Consider the following 22,022-nt stretch of genomic DNA (forward strand, 5'->3'; position numbering starts at 1 on the left):
AAACCGAAATGGGGGGGGGGGAGAAAAAAGAAATTCAAAATAAAACATAGAAAATTTGGGGTTTCTGCCCCCCACTGAGAGCCCCACCCCTCCCACCATCCCCCTCAACTCCTCCCCTTCCATTGGAGGGTCCTTTTTTTTTTTTGTTTCGGTGAGGGTGGACCTAAGCTTTTGAAATGATACAAAGAAAGCCAATGAAAAACCCCGTTCATTTTTCTTTTGTTTGCTTTAAACATGGAATGAAACCAACGCACATCCCTACTTTTTTTGTGTTCCCTGTATCAAGCACCTAAGATGTGCCAGGATGAGTCCGTCGCAAGGCCCGGTATTCTTTCTCTGACAGCGGTCAGCCCGCGTCACGGGGACCCGGCAGGCCTCTCCCAGGGGGAAGCAGTAAGTCAACGGGTTTTACTAAAGGAGGAGGTTTTGGTTTCAAGACTTCCTTTTCTGCTTTTTGACCAGAGAAATGCAGCAGCACGCGCCCCTCCGGGTCATGCCTAAACAGCCTCAGCTGCTGCCAAATTTGGGGCTGGGGATTTATGAAGGCTATTAAACTTTCATGTCTCGTAGCATGCCGAGTGCGCCAAAGCCAGGGATTCAAACAGTTCTGGAAAATAATGGACACCCCCCATCTCCGAAACCCCCAATGGAAAAACAAAACAAAAAAAAAGCAAATAAAAAGCAGATCCGTCTGAGACTTTTAAATTAGAAGACAGACACAGTGGCTTCAGGTACTGCAGACAGTCCTCATCTTTCCTATGCATCATACAAAAAAAAAAAAAAAAGTTGGCCCAGCTTGCCACCTGCTGTCCAAAAAACTTATGGAAATTATTGTGCATATTAAATTGAAAACTATAAAGCACTTTCTTACTGTCAGAGACATTGAGATAGTGTGTTGGATAGGAAGGTAGCTGCCTGCAGGGGGATTTTGTTTTAATGGAAAAATATATCTTGAGAAATTCTTTGTGAGCAATCCTGCAGATCATTCAAAGAGAAGAAACCTCTTGTTGCTCTGGAAGTCATTTCCCACTGAATTTTGATCTCCCTGGTGCTCTGCTGATCTTTGCTGCAGGACGCCATTGTGGAATAGTTTCACCATTGGAGACGGAACCAAGGTTCTTAGGGATCTCACTGTTTGTCTCGCCCTGTTTTGGTCAAGTCTTCTGGGTTTCGAGGGAGGAACAGGAAGCCCGGGTTGAGGCACAGGGGCAGCCTAGGTCACTCCCTCCGCTGCCAGATGTACACAGGTGCCGGAGGGCTCCCCATGCTGCCTTGCCCGCATCTTCTCCTGCCACCAAGGCGCCGCACCGACCGGAGGAATTCAGCGGTTGGTGGATTTCGCTGGTTGGTGCTGCCGTGTCCTGAGAAGGGAAGATTTGAGGAGGGGACGGTCGGGGGCGGGGGTCATCTCCTCCCTCCCCCTTGACTATGGGTGCAACCCAGCTTAGATCCGATGCTAGGATTCTCCTCCTTTCTCCTCACCTGGGTGCGTTATTCTTACCTCGTCAGCAAGGGTACCTCTTTTTTTGGGGCCTTAAAAAAGATGAATGTAGTGCTATTACTTTCCATTTTATAACATGCTGGAACTTACACAGCCTTACAAGGCCACCCCATTTATCGTGAGGGAACATTAAACCCATGAAAGGGGCACCAAGGGTCTGATTCACGGGTCTGTCTCCTCGCCTGTGTCTATGGGAAAATAGCTTGGTGAATCAGGCATGAAGCATTCGGTATAAACACAAGGAAAGGGACCCGGGGTGCGATGCCTTCTGCAGGAGGGACCTGCCGAGGATCTTGTTACAAGAAAGCGGAAATTCTCAAAGACATTCTAAGGAAGTCTAGTAGTTATTTAACTGCCTTATCTAACTATACTGCTGCACTTTGATAACGTACGCCCCATAAAATCCAGGTCTCTCATAACAAGAGCACACCTGCCGATATTATCCAGCCCCAGCCTTGCAACCACAGAAAACAACAAGATTATAGGGCCAAGTTATACAAATCAGACTCGGACACTGAGTAACCTGAAATAAGCTGGATTATTAGTATGTCGGACTGGGCCCTTGCCCAAAAGAGGCCGGCTTGACCCCTGTTCTCCTACAAAAATCTAAAGGTGGCTCAACACATATTCCGGGCTGCAAGAATGCACAAATCCAATCTGAAATGGGTGATGCTGGCTTTTCCTGGTGTGTAAAACCTTCCCACGTGGTGAAGAAAGGGTCTATGTCCTGGTGCCACAAAAGATCTGAACCAGGCACAGGACCATAATTCCTGCCGGCACACCCAGATGGTTTTTTTTTTTTGTAGACAGGTGGAAGGTGCTGCGTGTGTTTACAGCAGAGTGATGCCTATAACATTTCCAGAAAACCTCGTCCATTTACTTCGCATTATGAGTTATACCAGAGACTATACTGTTGTGTCGATCAAAATAATTTGTGCGTTTTACAGTATTTCCAAGATGTTTTGCTTTGCAAGCAAGGTCATTTCACAGCCTGAGACAGCAGCGATTCCTAGAATTTTTAAGAGCGCAACATTCGTTTGTGAAATGAAAGGGTTAAAGGGAAATATTTCTAAATGTTTTATTGCGCATTAAGGTTCTGTGAAGGAGAGATTCATTCAGTTAAGACAGATATATTTAATCTATGCTAACAGTATCTAAGCCGAGTCCAGTTTGTAAGTTGGAAAATCATCCCGTCTGTTTTATATTTTCTTTTTTTTTTTTTTTACAGGGGACGATGAATAGCAGGGAATGCGGGCAGTAGAGTGAAATTACAAAATTCAGAAGAGGAGCCCGAGGAAACCTGAAATGCTGCTGAAATCAATCTGCAAACTTCTTAAAAGTGAAGCAGAAAGGGAAACGGTTTAAATACGACAAATGCCGGGAGCCTGTTGCTCCTCGTGACAGCCGTTCTAAATATTCAGAGGTCGATTTTCAGCAACACTTAGTCGGATAAGCTCAGACTTATTTGGCTAAGTGGCGGCATCTGAACATCCGGCGGCGTATAGCCACCGCCACTTAGGCGGATAGGGTTACTACTGAGAGGAATGTCCCATTGTGAGAGGGAGAACAGGAGTACCATTATTCCGGGTTTCAGCTCCCCCCTGTGGGAGAATGAAATGGTGGAATCCTCAGAGCAGGAAACCCAGTGCCACCATTTTAGGCTGTGGATTTTGTGTTAAGCCCTTTCAAGAGGCAGGATGTCACTGTGCCTGCTCCTGTTTTGGGTTGTTTTCTTGCTGAAAGGGTGCCTTTTTCCCTTTCTGAAGAAAGCCATTATTGCCTTCTTGAGTTGGGGTGAAGGAAGCCTTTCCACCCTGCCTGCCTGCCTTTTGGGGGGGCTTCTCATTTTTCCAAGGCGTTTATTTTGGCAACCTACTTGAGTCCCCTGGGATGCAGGCACTCGGGATAGTAACATCCTAAGGAGATGGGAGCCTCTCACAGAGAGAGAGATCCGGTGCACGATTGGAAACCCCTCAGGGGAATGAATCTCCTTTTTATTGCTGGGGAGAAGAAGAAATGAGGAGTTACAGAGGAGACTAGCGGCAGCCGTCCGGTGTTAATCACGACCATATCATCAGGAGAGTGAAGTGTGGAGGTGTTTTCCAGGTACCCACAGGGAAATAAGGAGAAAGAGTAAGAATTTTGAGCTGAACAACTGGACTAGTGGTATGAGATTGGGGGCTTTACATTATGATATCCAGATTGGGACTAATCATCCTATCTGCCAAATTCTGGTAGGAAGCTTCAAACCTACGCCATTAATTGGACAGGATCTGGAGCAAGAGAAGTCAATTGGCTTCAGTAACAACAATGATTAACTGGAAATATGAAGTCTCAGATTTATTAAAAGAATTAAGGCTGCAAATGGACTGAAAAGAGTAAGGAATTGTAACTGAATATTTTTATGTACTTTTCATCATGAATCAGTAAAAGTTAAATTGGAAACCATAAATTGCTTCCAGCATTATAATTATTGCTGAATACAAGAGATTTTAATAATGAACTAAATGTGAAGAACGATAAAGGGCTAGGAAGTAGCTTATAGCCTGAGGGATGGTCTTTGGGATCCCGTGAAGGGACTCCAGCTCAGGGGTTATTTAGTTATCCGACGAAGTGGTGGGTGGGTCGGGACGTTTCAGGGAGGAGTTACTTATCCGGCTAATTTAGGCCTGGATTCACTAAACCTCAATGTTTTATAGCGGGAGGGGTCCAATATCGGGGAGGGGGGGGGGGCGTTCCCACTATATTGTGCCCCTCCCTGACAAAGTACCATGGCAGTATCAGTGTGTTGTTTTGTCTCACGGTAAAAGTCAACGAGGCTAAACAACACGGCAGAGGCCCATGCACGGGGGTCACCATCGCCTTATAGGGCCCTGTAGCCCAAAACAAAATTGCCATGAAAAGTCACAAAATGTGACCGGGGGTCCAACTTGACCCCCCCTCCCCACCCAGGGCCACCATCTGAGGAGTCCAACTGAGGCGGCCAAAATAAGTCAAAATATAGATTTACTGGTTCCTTGTCCAACCCCGTCCATAAAGCAGACCCCCCCCCAAAAAAGTCAGACCCTCAACCCCACCTTCCATACAAATACTAATGAAGTAGCGTGAGTCCCTCACCCTCAACTCTTAAAAACAGTTGGAAGTATAGTGGGTCCTCCCCAGATCTCCCACCCCCCTCCCTACCCCATTTCCTAAGATAAGGCATCCATGGCCTTCATAAAGGCCTGGGGAATCCCCCTAGCCCTGGGCCCAGTTTGCGCCATTTTCCAAAATGGAGTTGATCAGGCCTTGCCCCCCGTCACATGACAAGGGCAAGGTCCGGAGACCGGAACACAGCCACGAGGCATGCGGTGCACTACTCTGCTAGCATTTGTATGGAAGGGGGGGGGGGGTCTGCTCTATGGATGGCGTTGGGCAAGGGGGGGGGGCGGTTGTCATCATGCGAATCATTCAATCTATATTTTAACTTATTTTGGTTTGGCCTCCTTGATTGGCAGCCCTAGGGTTGGGAGGAGGGTCGAGGGTCAAATTAGACCCCCGGTCATATTTTGTAACTTTTTGTGGCAATTTCAGTTTCGACCGTAGGGCCTTTTAAAATCTACCGTGGGAACATCGGGACCTCTGTTAGGGTCTCAATTCTCCCGCAGTAGATTAGCGATTTCCCAAAAGTGTAAATAAAATAACGTGGATGACAAATTTCTAAGTTAAGCCACGTTATTTTATTTACAGAGAATTAGCTATGTATGAGCAAAATGCTTGCATGCAAATGCGATGCAAAGCAGCTCATTGTAATAGGGGTGGGAATCTGACCTAAAATATGTTTGATATCACCGCAATAGGGCTATAATGCTGTTTAACACGCATTATAGCCCTAATGTGGCTTGATGAATCTCCCCCTTAGCTGGATAAGTGGCGATATTTAGCCTTATCTGGTAATACTAACCAAATAAGTTAGACCCGCTATTGAGCAGCTCTAACATTAGCCAGCTAAACTTATCTGAAGAACTAAAAGTTACCTGGGTATATTCAGTGGTGCAGCCGTGCTGTTGAATATTCTGGCTAATTTAGGTGGATATGTTTACCCATCTAACTTTCCTAGCTGAATAACGTGAATATCTACCTTCCATTATTCTCCATAAAGTTTCAGCCACTCCATAACAGCAATTAGAGGTTAGAGCAGCAGGTTAAGATCCAGGGAAGCTCAGAGTTCAAATCCCACTTCTCCCACTGACATGCTTTTGTGACTTTTATTTCCCACTGCCTCAGGTACCCACTGAGGGGTAGATTTTAAAAGCAACGCATGTGTCTATGTGCGTGCGGCTCCTGGCAGGCGCACTTGGCTGCGCTGATTTTATAATATGTGTGCGCCGGCGAATGCATGTTATAAAATCCGATGGCCGCGCGCACAGGAGGGGAATTTTCACACAATACACATGGCGACGGAGTTGGGCCTCCCCCCCGTCCGCTCCCCCCACCTAACCTTCCTCCCTCTTCCCCTCTCCTCCCTGCCCCCCAAACCTAACCTAATTGTCCCTAAATTTTTTATTTTGGGACTTACTGCTCCTCTAGAGCAGAAGTAATCTCCACTCGCCAGCCAGCTGCCGGTGCGTGCTTCCCCAGGACAGCGCTGAATGGTGCGTCCCGGCCCACTCCCCGCCCAGACCACACCCCCAGGCCGCCCTTTCTTTGGGCCAGGCACTTCTGCCCGTAACGGGGGTTATGGTAGTGGCCGGGTCTGTTGTAAAGTCTGCGCAGCGTGTGCAAGGCCTGGCCACAAGCGTAACCCTCGTAATTTACCCGTGTGGCCCTTTTAAAATCGGGCCCTTAAAGTGGCTGGGACTTACTGTACCCGAATACCTATCACTGTTCTACAGCGCTGTGTACATCTTGTAGCTCTCTAAAAAAAAATAATTAGTTACCAATCGGGCCGATACAGTAAAAGTCGCGGGAGAGCGGGCGAGCGCCCGCTCTCCTGTGCACGCGATTCAGTATTCAAATGAGGGCCCGCAGTAAAAAGAGGCGCTAGGGACAGTATCACGTCCCTAGCGCCTCTTTTTTGACAGGAGCGTCGGCTGTCAGCGGGTTTGACAGCCGACGCTCAATTTTGCCGGCGTCGGTTCTCAAACCCGCTGACAGCCACGGGTTCGGAAACCGGACGCCGGCAAAATTGAGCGTCCGGTTTTCAACCCGCGAGCCGATTTAAATTTTTTTAAATTTTGAATTATTTTTTACTTTTGGGACCTCCGACTTAATATCGCCATGATATTAAGTCGGAGGGTGCACAGAAAAGCAGTTTTTACTGCTTTTCTGTGCACTTTCCCGGTGCCGGCAGAAATTAACGCCTACCTTTGGGTAGGCGCTAATTTCTGAAAGTAAAATGTGCGGCTTGGCCGCACATTTTACTTACTGAATCGCGTGGGAATACCTAATAGCGCCCGCAACATGCATTTGCATGTTGCGGGCGCTATTAGTTTCGGGGGGGGGGGGTTGGCTGTGCGTTTTCGATGCGCTATTACCCCTTACTGAATAAGTGGTAACGCTAGCGCGTCAAAAACGCGCGTCCAATCGCGGATTAACAGTGCACTCCGCCGGAGCGCGCGGTACTGTATCGGCCCGAATGTGAGCTACTGATGCAAATACCTCGACGTACACAGCAGTAGGATTCCACATCTTTAACAGGAATGGGGTGACTCGAGGAGGCCTTACCGGGGGATAAGGAGGAGGAGTCCTGCCCCGACGGAGCCTCAGCCCGGTCGCCTGCAGCCTGACGTCATCCAGGAGGGACGGTAAGGGCTTAAAACCGCCCCTCCTGCGGCACGCGGCTTTGGTGGACTTTTTACATCGGTATGTAAATCAAATTTTCTCTACTCCCCCTTCCAAGAATCCTCCGTTAATAGGGAGCTGGTTGATAACTGATATCTACTAAACAGAACAGTTTAAAGTGCCCGGGTGGTCAGCCCCTCTGGACTTTTTTTTTTTAAATTTTTTCCTGTAACCAATGCCACATACTAAGAGGAAAGGGCGATTGAGAGGTGAGATCCCTTACTTGCCTACAATCGATCCATGTCAGCTACAGATCCCCGCGTCCGTTACAATAATTCCGCAGTGCGTGGCCGCTGGGGAGTTGGCGGAAGAGCGTGACTCACTCCCCCCCCCCCAGGCCCTAGAAGTCACTCTTAGCCCCGGATCTCCGAGTAAGCCTTCCAACCCTGGGGAAATCGGAATACCTTCGCCAGTAACGGCGGAAGCTGCAGGAATCGAAGTAAGTTTAAGTGGTAGGGAGAGCTCTGCAATGACCTCTACACCACTATTACAGAAAATTGCAGGCTTAATGACACCACAAAGGACAGAGTGGAGGGAGGCAACTGCGGTGGCGGGCGGGGGGAGATGAGCAGCTTAAAGCACTTACTGTCTGTACAATAACTGATAAATCTGGTAATATAACTTTAGATGGTATATGGTCAATTTTAAAATCTATTGAAAGTTCTATCAAGATGCTGTCACAAGTTACACTTGAAACTAAAAACCAAGCTATGTCTAATAATCAATTACGGGTTTCAATGTTAAAACAGAGGAATTAGATAAAAGAATTTCTTTGATTGAGAAAAAACAAGTAAAGCTGATTGAGTCTGAGATAATTGCCTCTAAAAGGCTTGAATCTGTTGAAAATTCATTAAGAGCCCATAATTTAAGGGTACTTAATTTTCCTGTAACAAAAAGAGTTTCTTTCCCCTTTAAATTTATTTAGGACATATATGCAACAGGTCTTAAAAGTCCCTGAAGCGGCACTGCCGGTTGTGGTAAAAGCTTATTATTTACATCAGGCCAATCAGAGGGAAGAGCAAAATATTTCCTTAAATCTAACAGATGTATTAGAGCGATCTGTTGATATAGAAATTGTTCAAAGAAAACCATTGCTGATTACCTTCGCCTTTTTATCAGATAAGAAACATGTACTTCGGTTATTTTTCAGAAACAGACAAGGCAAGATACTATGGTTTTCCTTTATGGATTTATCCAGATGTAGTAAAAATAACTCAACAACGTCGTAAAGAATTTTTGTCTATGAGAGTAGATGTAATTAAATTGGGTGCCCGTTTTACACTGAAATATCCTTGTATAAGCTACATGAATAATAATTATATTTTTCAGGAACCTCTACAATTGAGTTTTTGGCAGTTCACTCCCCTCCCCCCCCCCCCCCCCCCAAGTTACCACATCAGTACCGGAGTAAAGGTCCTAGTACTGTTTAGCACTACCAAGAAATGCTTGCTGTAATTGTTCATTTTATCAATTATCCTTCTCATTATTATCTTATATTAATGCTGCCTAATGACATGTAATAGATATTATGTGTAAATATTATTTTTTGGATATTTCTTTGTTAGGCATCAAATTTGCTGTATAAGAATGTAACTTCTTGGTATAATTTTCAAAAAGCTGGAAAATAAAGAATTAAAAAAACAAAACAAAACAAAAAAAAAACAGGAATGGGGTGACTGAACAGATTTATCCTTAAAACAAAATCTAAAATATTCTACGTGACCAATCAGGAAAAAAAAAAAAAAAGCTGTTTCCCTGATATTTTACAACAGATTTACAAAGAAATGTTAAGGACTTGTTAATTTTAGGGGATTTTAATGTGCACGTGGGTGAGGATTTAGCAGTACTGTGCCTGGATTTCACGTCTGTAATGCCCTTTCAAGGACTTGCACGGGTAATTCACGTGCCGATGCATATTAAAGGCCACGCGCGCAGGCCCGGGCATTCTTAAATTGAACAAACTTGATTTTTGCCATGGGCTGCGAGGGAGTTTAAAATGTCCCCGCGGGCCCGGTCGGTTTGGTGGCGGCTTTAGGCGCTCTTCTCTGAACCGCGCTCGGTTAGGCATGGGCGGGATAAGCTGCTGGTAAAGGGAAATGCGTCCCCTGCCGCACGAAACCCGTGGCATCGGCGCAGAGCCTTAGCTGTGCTCGCGAAGGCTAAATACGGAGGCTCGCGACCAAATACGTAATAAATCAGATGCAGCTGCGAGGGACGGTTTACTCGCCCCGGGGTTGGCCAAGCAAAGAATCCCCGGATGTGGAAAGTCCCGCCAGAGCGGCCTCTCTGCCGGCTGGAAGTGGGTGGAGCCGCGAGGACTGCGCGCAAAGCCCGGAAAAGCTTGAGTGGGGGGAAGCTCAGGCTCTGCATGCTAAGGCTTCCATCTCAAGGGAGGGGTCTGCATGCATCCTGTTAGGGGGGGGAGGGGGAGACTCTCTCTGGCAAGGAGCTTAAAGAAATCCTGACATTAGTGTAAATATTTACATCACTTCTCCGGGTCCCAGGAGCAGGCAGAGTCCGGAGTTAAACAGGAAAAAAATAAATAAATAAATTGCTACAATAGCTGAGGAGGAAGGCAGAAAAGAAGCTCCTGGAAGGAGGCGGCTGTGCCGCGGGAAGGGGAGGCAGAGGGGAACTTGGCTGTGAAGCCACAGCTCCCCCCGGAGGCAGAGAAGAAGAATTGCAGCACGGAAGACAGAAAACTGGGGGACCCCCCCCCCCCCCCCCCCCACCCAAAGCCCATGGAGCAAACCTGCTGCTGAAGAAAAGCAGGAGGATTCATGTGCTGAAGCCAGGAAGCAAGGGCATAAGAAGAAGCCCTGAATCTGCAGAGGTCTGGCTGAGCCCATGAGTCCCCAGAGAGGCAGCAGAGCTGTCCAGAGTTGAGGAGCAGCAGCAGGGGGGAGGTGACAAGAGCTGGCAGAGAAGGGCAGCAGAGCAGGGAGTCGCACGCAGCCGCTGGAGCAGAGTCGCTGCAGGACACTGCCTGGCCCTGAGCGATGCTACAGAGGGAACCCGAGCCCAGCAGAGGTGAGAGAGGAGGAGCGCAGAAGTGGAGAGAGAAATGGTGAGCCCGCTGCCTGTGAGAGCTGCAGGGAACCAGGGTGAAGAGGAACCCGACAGGGTGCCTGAAGTGGGAGAGGAGAAAGAGGCAGACCCCAGTCAAGAGAGCTGCAGAGAGGAAGACTGCCTCTAGAGCTGCAGGGAAACAGAGACAGGCCAGAGAGAGCACCTGCCGAGAGGGTGCCCAGAGCAGAGTGGCCGGTCGTGAGAGCTGCTCTGGAGAGAGCAGCTGCTGACGAGGCCCAGCGGGGCAAGCTTGGAGAAGGACTTGACGAGACTGTGGGAGTGCCACTACCGAGGGTCTGCTGCTGAGGGCTGAAGGCGGGAAGAGGGAGCTCGGGAGACAGAGACTGCCTGCCCAAGCTGAGCACAGAGGAAAGAGCACAGCCTGAAAACCAGAGACGGCGAGAAGCCAGCCCAGCCACAGAGCGTTCATGTTCAGATGCCCCAAACCTGCCAGCACTGCAGCAGCTCCCGAGCAAGGAAACGCCCTGCATGAGTGTGTGACAAGTGTGCAAGATATCCCGAGGGATAGCCATGCTAGTCTGGTGTGGCAAAAATGACACAAGGTGGCTGGCACCTTATAGTTTAACGACCAATTGATTGAGGCATGAGCTTTTGAGGACAGAGCCTGCTGAAGCAGGGTTGCCAGATGCCAAAATTTTTTACAGCCCAGTCAGTCACCAAATCTAGCCCAAAAGTAGGCCAAAACTTAAAAAGTTGCAAAAACAATTTACACAAATTCCCGCATTGCATGCAGAAAAATGTACAATATGTATAAAAAAAGTTGACATATTGCTAGAAAAATCTAAAAATCAAGGTTGTCCTGTTCAGTGTTGCCATAACATAAGGTTCATCTGAGAGCTGTGCAGAGCTGCGCCGTTCAAGGTGTATTAGAAGCAAGTCCAGCCCCCCCCAGGGAATTAAACACTGCGGTTCCATTCCTGCTCAGGGGTGGTAAAACAAGCAGCGTATTTTTTTCAAGGCCCTGCAGAGTGGAATAAAGATAGCAGAGTAAAGAAGGCATTCTCCTTTTTGGCACTTCACAGTGTACATCAAAGCAGATTACATTCAGGTACTGTAGGTATTTCTCTTCCCCCCAGAGGGCTTACAATCTAACGGGCCGATACAGTACAGTGCGCCCCGGGTTTGGCCGCGCGTTTTCGACGCGCTAGCTATACCCCTATACAGTAAGGGATAATAGCGCGTCGAAAACGTGCTTCCAACCTCCCCCAAAACTAATAACGCCCGCAACATGCAAATGCACGTCGATGGCCCTATTAGTTATTCCCGCGCGATCCAGAAAGCAAAATGTGCAGCCAAGCCGCACATTTTACTTTCAGAAATTAACGCCTGCCCAAAGGCTGGCATTAATTTCTGCCAGCGCCGGGGAAGTGTACAGAAAAGCAGAAAAAACTGCTTTTCTGTACACTCTCCGACTTAATATCATAGCGATATTAAGTCGGAGGCCCCAAAATTAAAAAAAAAAAAATTTAAAATTGGCCCTCGGGTCGGAAGACGGACGCTCAATTATGCCGGCATCCTTTTTCCGAACCCGTGGCTGTCAGCGGGTTTGAGAACTGACGCCGGCAAAATTGAGCGCCGGCCGTCAATCTCGTTGACAGCCGCCATTCCTGTCAAAAAAGAGGCGCTAGGGACGCGCTAGAGTCCCTAGCACCTCTTTTTACTGTGGGCCCTCATTTGCATACTAAATCACACGCGCAGGAGAGCGGCCTGTGTGCGTGTCGGGAGAGCAGGCGCGCGTCTCGGAGCGCCTGCTCTCCCGTGGGTTTTACTGTATCGGCCTGTACGTTTGTACCTGAAGCAATGAAGGGTAAAGAGACTTGCCCAAGGTCATAAGTAGCGACCTTGGGGTCTGAGCCCTGCTTTCCCGGGGTTGTAGCCCATTGCTCTATCCACTAGGCCACTCCTCCACTCCTTTTCCTTTTAGCACTGAAAACAGTGCTATTTGTTTGAGTGAAACTAATAGCACTATTTCACCAAACGACATGGCATGATGGATGCTAGTGGTTCTCACCCAGGGATACCTGGAAGCCTGTCAGGGAGTTCACAACCAGCCCGTTACTGCCGCTCGAGAAAAGGAAGCCTGAACATCAAGAGACAGCCACCTGCCGCTGCACAGAAAAAGCCACCCTCATTGATATCGATGATCCTTTCTCAACAGCGATCTGTAAGTCTACCTAGAATAAGCCACAGACTATATTTAGTCTTTATTTTCTCTTGATGGGAGAAGTAAGATGGATAGAGAAGAGTCCACTTGTAATATTCTTCTCTCTGACTCTCTAAAATGAGCAAAGCAAACTTAAGCTGTCTGATACTTTCGTCCCCTCTCCCAGATGCAACTCCCTCCATTTCTCCCTCAAACTTCAAACTGGCACCAGTTTGTAGAGACAACAAAGCACCACTAGAAATATGCCTGCCAGCTACTGCAGCACCCTTCCAGAAAGAAGCCCAGAAAAGTGCACACACCAAAAAATAAATAGCCCAAAAAAGTGCACACACCAAAAAATAAATAGCCCAAAATCCCACAGCCAAAAAAAAATAGGAAACATTTTCCCGCACATGCTCAGAAAAAGTAGCCCAATTGGGCATGAAAACCGCCCATCTGGCAACACTGGGATGCCAAGGGCTAGATCCTGCAAGAACCATGGTGGAGCTCCATAGCCGCACCAGGAAGGAGCAACCCAGAGTGCCCAGAAGGGGGCGGCATAGAATGGCCTGCGGGATGCAGTGCTGATTAGTGCAGACACGGCAGGGAAGCCAGATGGAGCCACTGCTGCCGAGACTCCAGAGGGAGCTACCACCATGACCTGAGAGGAAGGCGAGGCGAAGACCCCAGTGGGAGATGCCGCAGGAACTCCATTGGGAGGCACGTCACAGACTCCAGCAGGAGGTGCTAGGGAGAACCCAAAGGAGGAAACCACGGAGACGCACTAGAGTCCCTAGCACCTCTTTTTACTTTTTAAAAGACAGGAAACAGAGAGTAGGATTAAATGGTCAATATTCTCAGTGGAAAAGGGTAAACAGTGGAGTACCTCAGGGATCTGTATTGGGACCAGTGCTTTTCAATATATATATAAATGATCTGGAAAGGAATACGACGAGTGAGGTTATCAAATTTGAGGATGATACAAAATTATTCAGAGTAGTTAAATCACAGGCAGACTGTGATACATTACAGGAGGACCTTGCAAGACTGGAAGATTGGGCATCCAAATGGCAGATGAAATTTAATGTGGACAAGTGCAAGGTGATGCACATAGGGAAAAATAACCCTTGCTGTAGTTACACGATGTTAGGTTCCATGTTAGGAGCTACCACCCAGGAAAAAGATCTAGGCATCATAGTGGATAATACTTTAAAATCGTCGGCTCAGTGTGCTGCAGCAGTCAAAAAAGCAAATAGAATGTTAGGAATTATTAGGAAGGGAATGGTTAATAGAACGGAAAATGTCATAATGCCTCTGTATCGCTCCATGGTGAGACTGCACCTTGAATACTGTGTACAATTCTGGTAGCCGCATCTCAAAAAAGATATAGTTGCGATGGAGAAGGTACAGAGAAGGGCAACCAAAATGATAAAGGGGATGGAACAGCTCCCCTATGAGGAAAGGCTGAAGAGGTTAGGGCTGTTCAGCTTGGAGAAGAGACGGCTGAGGGGGGATATGATAGAGGTCTTTAAGATCATGAGAGGTCTTGAACGAGTAGATGTGACTCGGTTATTTACACTTTCGAATAATAGAAGGACTAGGGGGCATTCCATGAAGTTAGCAAGTAAGACATTTAAGACTAATCGGAGAAAATTCTTTTTCACTCAACGCACAATAAAGCTCTGGAATTGGTTGCCAGAGAAGGTAGTTAGTGCAGTTAGTGTAGCTGGGTTCAAAAAAGGTTTGGATAAGTTCTTGGAGGAGAAGTCCATTAATGGCTATTAATCAATTATACTTAGGGAATAGCCACTGCTATTAATTGCATCAGTAGCATGGGTTCTTCTTAGTGTTTGGGTAATTGCCAGGTTCTTGTGGCCTGGTTTTTGGCCTCTGTTGGAAACAGGATGCTGGGCTTGATGGACCCTTGGTCTGTCCCAGCATGGCAATTTCTTATGTTCTTATGAGATCCCAGAGGGAGGAGCTGTGGAGGAGCCAGAAGAGGAGACCACAGAGAGCCCAGAGTGTGGCGCTGTGGAGACACCAGTATCTGTGGATACAGAAGAGCCAAGGAGTAGCTCTATAAAGGAGACACCAGATGCCAGGAAGCGCTCACAGCTGGTAACAGAAGAACCAATGCTTGATGTCCTCCAGCTAGTCCAAGAAGCCCCGTTACGGCATTTGAACTCAGAGCCAGCAAAGGACTCAGTAAAAAGCCTGGGGGTGCACACTGCACGGATGGCACACTGAGAGGTGGTGGTAGTCCTGTCTAGGGTAACTCTAGTAGGAAGGCTTGAGCATGACTTTAGAACACCAGTCCCAACTCTAGTTGGTGGAAGGCCAGACGAAGAGGAGTGGAGATGTGAAGCACTTACCTGGTTAGAATCCAGGAGGAGTTTGGACGCTTGACCCGGCGGGTCCAAGATGAAGGGAAGGGGTTTGTGAAAGAGTGACCCTAGTTTTCTCCAGAAACCTGTGCAGGACCAGACAGATGCCTGGTCCACCTTAAATCACCAAAAGGGGAGAGTGCTCTATGTGCAGGACTTCGCGGGGCAGGAGGAGCTCAGAGGGCATGACCAGTTAGAGGGAAATAAGAGTGGAAGCCCAGCCGGGATACAGAACTAGGAGTTCCTGACCTGCTCTGGGAAGTTGAGTATCCAGAAGACTTCGAAGATAGGCAGCACTGGGAAGTTTATTTTGCTGTATGGAAATAATAAAGTGAAACTGGAAGAGAAAAGGCTGGAGGCAGAGTGTTTACTGCTCCAGCCCGGAGGATTTTGCTCAGCCAGTCCTCACAAGGCCCAAACATACATTTTAGGACAAATATGAAATGTTGAGCTGGTTTTCCCGTTTCTTATAAGTGTTGAGCAACTCTGAGCGAGTTTATCACTCAATTATATGAAGGTCTCTGTATTATCCTCCTGTAGCTATGAAGTGACATCCACTTGGCTTTTGGATTGTTGTACATTAATCTACCAGTGGGAAATATATATTTATTTTTGGGCCACCCAATTACCATCAGAATTCAAGGCCGTTAAAAACTGTCTATTTGGCTAAAAGTGGAGTCAGGGCTCCACAAACCCCTGTGCTTTTAGCCACATTTAGAGGAGGCAGGGGTGGTGGTGAAATAATGCACAGGGATTGCAATTTTCAGCTCTTGGCGCACTGCTTTCCATGGGAACAACACCCGCGCAAAAGGCAGGCGCAAAGCAGAAGTTCTGCACATGCTTTCACTTTGAAAAGTGGCGGAGTATCCGGGGAGTAAAACGTGTCTGCCGACACATTTTTCCCATGACGAAAGGTTAAAAATCGCCTCTGAAGATGTTATGTGCTCTGTGTGGAAGATGTAAATATATCTGGAGAAGGGAGCATGCATTCTAGCCAAGTGACAGGTCAAAAAGCTTCTGGGAATCCTTGAATATTGCACAACATAGCAGTGGCCGATAGGAAGGTGTCCATGACGAAGGTGGCCTGCACTCAAACGGAGAGAAGCTCAGACTCACACGCTTAGACATAGCAGAAACCATTTCACTTTTTTTTTTTTTTTTTTACATCTCCATGTGTTGACTTGAACTATAAACATTCTTGATGTTTACAGAGGAAGGTTGGGTACTGATTCACTAAAGATTTTTCTTCCCATAAACAGGAGACATCAAATGAGGCGTAAACTCTTTGGAGAACCATGCATGGATGGTAGTGCTGGTAATTTATGATCCGCAGGCCTCGAGGGCCTGGTTTATCATGCACGTCCCCCTCTTTGGTGCCTATAGAAGAAAAACCCTGGATAGCTCAGGCCCCAGGTGGTAACTTAATATCATGTTCCCTCATTTCTTACAGCTTAATTATGCTAATCATGGGCTTCAAATTGTTTCCAGGTTGGACTCTAGAATGCTGGGTATCTGGTGCCAGGTTTGCATCATCCTTAAATCGCATGAGGCTTGATTTACTGAGGCTTTCCTGCCATTATGTATCTTTGAGAAAAAAAAGTCTATTAAATCGGGCCCACAGTTTGTTTAAGGAGAACCAGTGCTCCTGGATGATTTCTTTTTTCCTAGGAAGTTAATGTATGAAATGGGTATACAATTATTTTTGGTCTGAAATGAATTCAGCTTTTGCGTTATTTGCTCTTAATCATACAGTAAGGAAAGAGCAAATAAAATATACTTTCCAAGCAACCGTTATCACTTTTTCTTGCTTGGATCATGTTCTTCTTCACAAACATGTGGTCTCTCAGTTTCTTCTGTGCTTTCATCACGCCCTCAGTGTTAACGAGTGTTTTCCTCGAGACAAAACATAATGGAAGACTATTTAAGATATAGTCCAGTTCATGTGACCGTTTACCACTGGGATACTGGAGGCATGCTCAGACAGCGTCATTGTCAAGTTCCTGAGCCGGGATCTCATATCTGCTCCCGATGCAGACTCGGCTTTCTCCGATTCCTCGTTGCAGGAGTCTGCAACAATCTCTATGTCCTTCAGTCTCCATTGCATTGGCATTAGTTTGCTCACTTTAGGCCTCCTTCCCAGGGCGCTCAGTTATGCGGTTCTAGGACCGCTGGTTGCAGTAGGCCAGAGGTCCTAGACCAAAGCGCTTTTGAAGCTTTGAGCTCAGGCCTCAGTCACTGCAGTTCTGGCTTGCCTGTACTCTGGTGAACTCGCAGCCAAAAACCTCCAAAGAAGAACACCTCCAAACACAGTCTTTTGAATGTGGCTCCCAACTGCTGCAGCACCAGTAGACAGACAATACACAATCGATTACAATTCACCCTTGGTCTGACCCCAGTATGGCAATTTCTTATGTTCTAAGCCCCCATGATGTGCATGCCGGAAGATTTTTTTATAAGGCACTCCATGGGGAGCTTCCCTTTTGAAAATGAGCTCACAAATCCACTGGTAAAAAAAAGTATCCATGAGCCTGTGAGCAGCCTGGGGAGTATGACGATTGTTCCCCGACGGGGTCATGTTCAAGGCTGTTCATGCATGAAAAATGGCACTGGCTCTGTGCCCGCAAAAGTCTGTACAAAACCCGCTGGTGTGCATATTTTTATGCACAGAAATGACAGGCATTCCGGGGGACGGAGGCACAATTCATGAGCATGCTATTGATCTGAAGAGGTCTGCATGTAAATTAGGCAGCAAAAAAGCAGGTGGAACATTGCCTGGGTTAGACTGTGCAGGTTGAGATCATTTCCAAAGTGGATTTATGCATATAAATTCACGTTGAAAACTGGTGGAACTTATGAACTTTGGCAACACCTGAGTTATGCAGGCGGTTCTAAAATTACCCTGCCTAGGACCAACTACATGAGATGGTCTAGTGTTTAAGCGTTGAAGACTACGAAGGTCTCTTCATCAATTCTGTCACCTCTGAGGCCTTCAAAGTTCACAAGCAACATCATCTGTTTGATTGGTCATTTAAAAAGTCACTCAGGCCAACGCAGTAACCTGGGCGCTAAGAAACTGTGTGCTGGTTTTCAGTGCACATTAAAACAAATTCTGGGTGCTAATAAACTCCCGATGCAGTAAGCTAATGCTCTGCTAATGCATTCTGAGTTTAAAAACATCACCTAAACTTTAAAATTTTCATGCAGAAAGGGAGGAGGTATCCCTGACTGGCTACCACCGCCCCACTCAGCTGGATAAATATTGATTTATCAGTCTATCTGGCAGCGAGGAAACGGCAGCCGGATAGACGCATAAGCCAGCACTTATCCGGCTATGTGGTGCAGATCACCGATAAGTACTTTATCTGGCTAGGCAGCAGCAACCCGCACCAGATAGCTGGATTAAGTACTGATTTATGCAGTTATCTGGCAGCTGCTTCCTGCTGCCAAATATAGATAAATCAGTATTTATCCTGGTAAATTCCAATAGCTGCCACCAACCTCAAGCTTATACACTTCCTATATGCGGATGACATACAAATCCTCATCCCTATAGAGGACACACTACACAAAGCCATGTCACACTGGAGTAAATGTCTCACAGCTATCAACAACCTACTCACCAGCCTCAACCTAGTCTTAAACACAAACAAAACTGAAATCCTCATTATAGCACCGGAAAACTATGTCCCATCCACTCCTCCGAATGCCAACCAAATTCCGGATACCTTTTCTCAACAAGTAAAGGACCTGGGAGTCATCTTAGATGGTGGATTCAGCTTCAACAAATTCGTCAACAACACAACAAAAGAATGTTTCTTTAAACTACAAACCTTAAAGAAACTAAAACCACTCCTTCTGTACAGAGATTTCCGCATGGTGCTACAAGCCATCATACTCCCAAAACTGGACTACTGTAACTCTCTCCTCCTTGGCCTACCAGCTTGCACCACAAAACCACTTCAGATGGTCCTGAATGCCTCGGCAAGAATCCTCTCAAATGCCAAAAAAAGAGACCATATCACCCCAATCCTGCATCATCTACACTGGCTCCCGATAAAATACAGGATCCAATTCAAGTCCTTAATGATGATACATAAGGCCTTACATAATATCGCTCCACTCAATTTAACATTTCAAATTCAGCTACACACATCAGTGAAACCAACTAGAAGCGCATATCAGTACAGACTAACCACACAACAAGCAAAATCCTCCCTCAGGAAACGTGCTCTATCCACAGCGGGCCCTTCTCTCTGGAACTCGCTCCCTCCGGACCTTCGCCTTGAACCGTGCCACGCTACATTTAAAAAGAAACTTAAGACTTGGTTGTTCGAACAAGCTTTCCCATAGAACTAATGAGCAAGAAAAAAGGCATTTCATATCCTCCGTATCTTCCCCAGCTTATATCTCTCTGAAGAAATTAACACGAAACTGTACTTAAGCATATGCAACACTATATTTTATCCTGTTACCAGATTCTACCAAGTTCAATGTTATTCACTTACTTATTTACTTATTAACCTGCTTTTTAGTTATTAACTGGTTAACCATTTTATATACTTCTCTCAAATTAACTATTTATGTTCATTTATGTTTATTTATGTTTATTTATGTTTCATTATGTTTTCTCAAATTAACTATGTTCAATGTAAACCGCTAAATGTTCAATGTAAACCGCTAAATGATCGTTTCCTTAGCGATAGTTATGGTTCCTTGTAAACCGGGGTGATATGTATACTATACAGGAACCCCGGTATATAAATTCTTTAAATAAATAAATAAATAAATAAATAACTGGATAAATCAGTATTTATCCTGGTAAGTGCCAATAGCTGCCACCACTTACCCAGTTAAGTTAGTATTTATCCTGTTAAGTGATGGCTATTTTTTAAACTTTTTTACCATTTTTTTTCATAGCACTGGAAACTTAACTCCAGCCCTGACCCAGGAGCTAAGTTTCCAGTGCTAAAAAAGGTGCACTGGACAGATGCACTCTCTCTGCATCAGCAAGTATTGTTTAATGCCCTCATTTGCATAGGATTTCCATGCAATGGTGCTCAGCAGTATTCAGGTTTAGGAGCATGCATTTTCTGCATGCACAACTCCTTGCTACATTGGCAGTAAGCGTTGCACCCAAAAAATACAAGCTCAAATGCAGGCAGCAAGGTCCGTTTAACAGAACGCACCTTTCTGCATTGGCCTGTCAGAGCCCAATAAGACTCCAGTTTCCTCCAGGATCACTGCAGCTACTAGGATCCTGCACCATAGGATGGAATAATAGTACTATAGTTATTATGCTGGTTGTTGAGGGGTTTTTTTATATACTATGGGGTAGATTTTAAAAGAAGCGCGATCAGCCTACTTTTGCTTGCGCATCAGACTCAAGCAAAAGTACGCTGGATTTTAGTAGATACGCGCGGAGCCGCGCGTATCCACTAAAATCCTGGATCGGCGCGCGCAAGGCTATCGATTTTGTATAGCCTGCGCGCGCCGAGCCGCGCTGCCTCCCCCCGTTCCCTCCAAGGCCGCTCCGAAATCGGAGCGGCCTCGGAGGGAACTTTCCTTTGCCCTCCCCTCACCTTACCCTCCCTTCCCCTACCTAACCCACCCACCCGGCCCTGTCTACACCCCCCCCTTACCTTTGTCGGGGGATTTACGCCTCCCGGAGGGAGACGTAAATCCCCGCGCGCCAGCGGGCCTGCTGCGCGCCGGGCCGCGACCTGGGGGCGGGTACAGAGGGCGCGGCCACGCCCCCGGGCCGTAGCCACGCCCCGTACCCGCCCCCAAAACGCTGCCGACACGCCCCCGCAACGCTGCGCGCTCCGGCCCCGCCCCCCGACACGCCCCCCTCCGAGAACCCCGGGACGTACGCGAGTCCCGGGGCTCTGCGCGCGCCGGGAGGCCTATGTAAAATAGGCTTCCCGGCGCGCAGGGCCCTGCTCGCGTAAATCCGCCCGGTTTTGGGCGGATTTACGCGAGCAGGGCTCTGAAAATCCGCCCCTATGGTTTTTCCTCTTTATTTATTGTCATTTTTCTTCTTTCCTCCAGTTGAGGTCTGGATTGGGCACAGAATAGGGTTTTTAATTCATTTTTATTATTTTATTTTTCTTTGTGTTCCATTTTTATGGATTTAAATGAATTTGTGTTTATCAGAAAAAAAAAGTGCAGGTGGTATATGTCCATCCCAGTTGATTTATTTAAGCATAATTAAGTGCTCGTGCATATGTATTTGGGATGGTATTGGTTTTAAATGATGACGTTTTTACATGTCCCCTGGTTTTTCCTGTGCTAAGTTGCTGTGTAAAGCAAACAGTGCATGCTAACCTAGGCTGGATGTAGTGGAGAATGATCCAGAGTTCTATGGAATGCTGAGATAGGTTGAATGTGACATCAGGATAAAGTCCCTGCATATCTGAATAGGGATAAGTTTGGTCAAGCGTATTGTAATGAACTGGAGGATGCATTACTCAATACTGAGAGGGAGGCAGGCCTAAAAACCTACACATAGGGTGTTTATTTGGTGTTCCAGAACTATGCAGGGCCTCTGTGCTATGTTTATTTAAACACAGCAAATGATTATTTTTGTTTGTTTGAACTCAACAAATGGCTTTCCTCTGGAACTTTTTCAAAGTGATGATTTTTGGTGATTAAGACCACATTTCATATCAAAACTTAATTATTTATTACCTAAAAGCAGAAGAAGAAACTATTTCTCTTTAGTAGATGGTAGATTGGATGTGGTAATGCGGTTTTAAGCTCATTGGGTTTAAATATCTTCACAAATTTACTGAGAGATAAAACAGAGACAAACCTACAATATTGCAGACCAAAAGCACTGTTTTCCGGTGGTGTTACAGTATCAGGGATATTGTTCAATACATTTGGATTCCAATGAATTCATGATATGCTGCTGTCTCTATTTTATTGAAAAAGAGTTTTGTAGATTTTGCCAGACTATAGTAGAAGTGATAATGCTTAGAGGTAGACAAATTAGAAACTGCCACTTGAACTTTCTTTTAAAGATGAGATATTGACAGCATTATGAATATTAAGCATGTTGGATGGATTTTATGAATGTACT

Source organism: Rhinatrema bivittatum, chromosome 4 (assembly GCF_901001135.1).
Source record: "Rhinatrema bivittatum chromosome 4, aRhiBiv1.1, whole genome shotgun sequence".
In the NCBI taxonomy this organism is placed as follows: domain Eukaryota; kingdom Metazoa; phylum Chordata; class Amphibia; order Gymnophiona; family Rhinatrematidae; genus Rhinatrema; species Rhinatrema bivittatum.